The sequence below is a fragment of the Cotesia glomerata genome, linkage group LG8, assembly GCF_020080835.1.
Source record: "Cotesia glomerata isolate CgM1 linkage group LG8, MPM_Cglom_v2.3, whole genome shotgun sequence".
Lineage (NCBI taxonomy): Eukaryota > Metazoa > Arthropoda > Insecta > Hymenoptera > Braconidae > Cotesia > Cotesia glomerata.
Genome location: NC_058165.1, coordinates 20,153,519 through 20,158,548, shown reverse-complemented (window position 1 = coordinate 20,158,548; position 5,030 = coordinate 20,153,519). Strand labels below are relative to the sequence as shown.

Below are 5,030 nucleotides of genomic sequence, written 5' to 3'. Positions count from 1 at the left end.
CTATAGCTCGCTCACAAATTTCGATCCTGACTTTTTTTTTTATGGAGAAAGGTCAGCGCCACAGACTAGATAAAATAAAAATGTGTAGTAATCCTCCTATAGATACGCAACTACAGTTAAAAAAAGTAATTCACAGCTTACATTTACGGCCGCTAGGGTGCACTGGAATTATATCTACATAAACTGTAGCTTCAAGGGGATAGTTTGCAGTAAAAAATGCTGCCAACGCGAGATTTAAGTTGGTACCAATTGAAAATTCTCATTATAATTACAAAAAATACTAAAATCCAAACAAAAACAGTTTCACTGTAAAAAAATCGCGCCAAGTCCACGTTCATAAGACTATTAGGAAAAAAAAATTTTTTCTTTTCAAAAGATACAAAATAAAAATTAAAAATCAAGTAACCGATATAATTGTTTATGATTTTCGGAAATTAAAAAATCTTATTGTAAATTTAAAAAAATCTTAGAACGTACTTGGTGTGCGTCATTGTGTATTTCAATTTTTTTAAAGTCCTAGTAAATAGATTTTACGAATTTCATTAAAAGTAAAATATTTTGCAACCACGCACACTAAGTACGTTCTAAATTTTTTTTTTTAATTTTTAAATTTACCATAAAATTTTTTTTAATTTCCGTAAATCATAAACAATCACATCGGTTACTTGGATTTTTTAATTTCTTTATTTTGTATCTTTTTGTACAGAAAAATAAAATTTTTTTTTCCCAATAATCTTATGAACGTGGACTTGGCGCGATTTTTTTACAGTGAAACTGTTTTTGTTCGGATTTTATTGTATAAAGACGCCAGAGACAAAATTTTCCTTATTCTCTTAATTATATAGATTAGTAAGTTCTTTTTATTAGAAATTAGTTCTTGGTTTTGCCGCTAGGTGGCTACTCTTTCTCGCTATCAGAAAAATCTTTCCAGGAGTACATATAAAGACAAAACTTTCTTCTATCATTAAAATGAATTTTATCAACAAAAAATCTTTAATTTCTTGTTATAACATAATATATTTATACTTTATAAATATACTTAGGGTATGTTCCGATATGCACTGCGAGCACTGCACAGTGCTATCACTGTGGAAAAATTCGTTCCGTTATGGACTGCCAGTATACTGCCGCAGTACCCTAGGGAAATATATGACGTCATAAATCGTCGCCATATTCTACTGTGAGCACTGGCGTTTTCGAGGTAAGGTAGTCGCAGTACTTTGATCACGTGATCAGTCAAAACCACTTGAGTGTCTAACGTTTTATAAACAATACCTACAGTTTAATCCCAAAGTTATAAAGTTCTGTAATTAATTTGGATTTAATAAAACAATGGAAGAATTGCAAAATTAACCTTATTAGACTGTGTTGAAAATGTTCAATACGAGCTGAAAGTTACGCAGGAAATTTTTAATCGTGCAAAGACCGGTAAATTTGCCATTGTTTGTATATATGTAAATATTTCAAAAAGTAAATACATAACCTTATTTTGTTATAATAATTTTCATTTTTACTTTGTAGATACGATGTTTGCTACTCAACTTTTGGAGTATTGTATAAATAAAGGTAAAAATGTGAAATTAATTAAAATATGTTATATTGATAATTTACAAATGATTATCGTATATAACCACTATGAATACCTCTATTGTATCCAAAAATCAGGTATAATAATGTAATAATAAAAACTAATCATTTTTTCTATTCATAGTTTCCAAAATTTTCGCAAATATTTTACCTTTGTTAATTTGTAGGAAATGGAAGAAGTATTTGGCGAGCAGCCGTGGGTAAAACCTCTGTCTACTGCTGGATCAAATACTACCAACAAAATGGGTATTTACATTAATTAATTTTGTAAAATAATTTTTAATGTGATATAAAATTTAGAAGAAATTTATTAAAATTTACTCTTTTCATATTTCATAAACTCGCAACATGATTAGCAAAAAATAAAATTTTTGGCGTTTTAGATCCTGACGTTATCAGCCCACCACGAAAGCGTCAAAAACTTTAACTAACTACTGTGAAGAATTACTTGCAGCTAAAGGAAAATAGTGAAATTCGCCAACAACATCATCGTGAGAAAATTGCATCAATAGCTCAATTATCTGGTGCTCTTAATAAGCTTGTGGATCATCTAACAAAAAGACATGGAGATTCGTGATTTTCAGATGAACGGCGTTTTTTTTTGTTTATTAAACATGCTTGAGAGAACGTCAAAGACTGAACTTACTTTTTACGTACAAAAAATATATTCTTTTACATTTTATTATTTACAAAAAAGTTAAGTATCTTTAAGAAAAATATTAGCTATAAAAATTTGAAGTATTCATATTTTAAATGTAGTTGTCTTTATTTTATTGTTTTTTATTATAACATATCTATGTTGATGTTGAAGTAAACCAAAAAAAAAGTACAAACTGAAGAGGTTCATATTTTTATACTTTTTAAAGATTTATTAAAATAATAACATTACATATATTATAGAAGGTATATCAAAATATATATTGTAAGATGAAATAAAAATATATGAACGTGATAAAACTTACAATGATATAACTTTTTTTCATCAATTTTTCTTTCCAAAATTAGGAGAATACACTTTGTTGTGGAAATATTTAAGGAAAACACAAATTCGCAATAAAATTTACAATTTTTTTTACATATAAGTCGATTTAGAAATCTGCTTTTCAATTAATGTGCAAAATTCAATTTTCAGTTGATTAGTATGCATGTATGACTAAAGTTTAAAATTTATACATTATTATTAATAAAATTTTTCAACCTTTCTCTTTTCTCCATTCCAGCAACTTTCATGTCATTGTTCATTTCAATATCTACATCCATTACTGGAACTTCATGATTCACAAGTATTGGGATGTCGATCAAATCATCTCTCATAATGCAAATGTTGTGCAAAATACAACAAGCAATTACGTAATATGGTATTAAGTCCGTTCTTTTGAATGGCAGTTTATCCAACAAACTACGAAATCTTCCTTTTAATGAAGCGTTTGCTCGTTCTATCATCATACGAGCACTTGAATGTATTGTGTTGTATCGCAATGAATCTTGATTGAAGTTACCATTATTTCGATAAGGTACCATTATACAAGGTTGAATACTGTAAGCCTTGTCTCCTAACAAGTGGGTATCATCAGGAAAAAAATTCTGGTGTGCAACAATTTTGTAAATTTGACAGTCGGAAAACACGAGCGTCATGGACTGAGCCTGCTTGACCACAGTACGCATGAATAATTTTCAATTTGTGATCACATACTAGCTGAAATTATAAAATTAAGTTTATTTCAACAAGTTAGGTAAATATATAGGTCATCAATATAAATTTGATTGTTTTAAAAACCTGAGTTTGAATAGAATGAAATCCTTTGCGGTTAATATAGCTGGCATGGTGTTCTTTGGGCTGAGCAATTCTTATGTGTGTTCCATCGATCGCTCCCAATACATTCGGAAATCCGTACTTTCGATATATATGATTTGATGTTATCCTCGCTTCTTCACGAGTAGGCCATTTTATGTAGACAGGTAGATAATTATATATTGATTTGACTACTTTCCAAACAGTTCTCCAAGCTGTTGCTTTTCCGACATCGAAACGATCACATACTGATCTGTAAAATTAATAAAATAGTAAGCTATTCTATTGAACATCAATTTTCAACTTCTTGAAGATCTTTAGAATAAGATTAAAGGAACGTGAATAATGTACCTGTAAGAATCTGGTGTTGCCATGGTCCAAATACTCAGAAGAAGCTGTTTTCGACAGAAATAGGATGTCTGCCAAAGTGGACAGATTGTTTTGTAAGTCGGGTCCGAGTAAATTTATAAGAAATTCAAAAGTTTCGCGCCTCATACTATAATTGATTTACAAATAAAGATGTAATATTAGAAATTAACAATAATTTAAATATTTAAGTTTTTGAAAAATAATTATCATCAGTTAATTGGGTAAAATACATGTCTTACCGAAAATGACTTTTAAAAGTTTCATCAGTCATTCGAAAAACCGTATTTTTCGACATAATTTTGGGTTCTTGGAATGATACCTTGTCCTGTACGATTTCCAAAACAATAGATGAAATCTTCATCATCGCTAGAATCATCTTCGTCTGAAGATTCCAATAAATTTCGAACTGCACCAACAAGTACTATTCCAATTACTGGATACTCCATTACCTGTAATTTTTTTTCGTTTATAGTAATCAATCATTATTTTTTTTAAAAAAACTCCTAAATTTTACTCTACATAACCTCTGCACATTAAGTTATACACAAAGTTAATATAAGTTAAGTAATGAAAAACATATTCTTTTTAATAAAAAACTACTTACTTTTATTATATTATAAATTCAATTTACATTTAATATTAATTAAAATATTTTTAATTTGATAGTACTCCAACAACAGTTTTTTTTAATGAACTAGAAAACTTTAATAAACTCATTTGAATACTGCGTCAAAAAATGCGGCTGACAGTATACGGGATTGCGTTCCGTTTTAAATAGTAACCAGTATAACTAACTATAAAGGAACGGCTTCACAGTATACTAAATTGACGTCACACTGTACAGTGGTCGCAGTGCATATCGGAACATACCCTTAAAAATTATTAAAAAAAATGAATTTTATTATTGTAAATATTTTATGGATCGATATTAAATAAAGTTGAGTCATTATTAAAATATCTAAATAAATTTTTTTGTTAATCACTCTTATTTTACTCATTAAAAATAATTTTCTACTTCTTAGTTTAACTTTTATTTTATAAATAAGTGTTTATTTATTTTTTAAACAATTACTTTTATTTTTATGCTTGGTACGAACAAACGAGAGCTTGTAAAAAGCAGAGCAAAAGTAAAGGTAAGAATTCGCACGTGCGCAAGTGACGATTTGCAGCTGTCGTATGGTAGGTGTCCACTTGATTGCCCCCGGGAGAGGATACCAGGAGAAATAAGTGTAAGTATACGGTATACACTAACTTTACTCGTATAGTACTGGTTCTCTTGCTG

The 5,030-nt window shown here is 29.0% G+C and overlaps 2 long non-coding RNA genes and 1 pseudogene across 5 annotated transcripts; 1 reads left to right on the top strand and 2 right to left on the bottom strand.

Moving 5' to 3' along the window:
• The first annotated feature begins 1,048 nt into the window (after positions 1 to 1,048).
• Positions 1,049 to 2,139, top strand: LOC123270633. 4 transcript variants are annotated; one of them, XR_006510654.1, is made up of 4 exons: positions 1,049 to 1,201; positions 1,282 to 1,428; positions 1,522 to 1,833; positions 1,971 to 2,139. It is a non-coding gene; the product is annotated as an uncharacterized LOC123270633 (long non-coding RNA). The 4 variants fall into 4 exon arrangements; XR_006510653.1 differs by having other exon boundaries at positions 1,049 to 1,428; XR_006510657.1 differs by having other exon boundaries at positions 1,049 to 1,442.
• A 400-nt stretch (positions 2,140 to 2,539) lies between these two features.
• On the bottom strand, positions 2,540 to 4,023 carry LOC123270632 (annotated as a pseudogene).
• A 90-nt stretch (positions 4,024 to 4,113) lies between these two features.
• Positions 4,114 to 4,620, bottom strand: LOC123270634. Its single transcript, XR_006510658.1, has 2 exons — positions 4,353 to 4,620; positions 4,114 to 4,197 (listed from the first exon to the last, which is right to left on the bottom strand). It is a non-coding gene; the product is annotated as an uncharacterized LOC123270634 (long non-coding RNA).
• Positions 4,621 to 5,030: the final 410 nt, after the last annotated feature.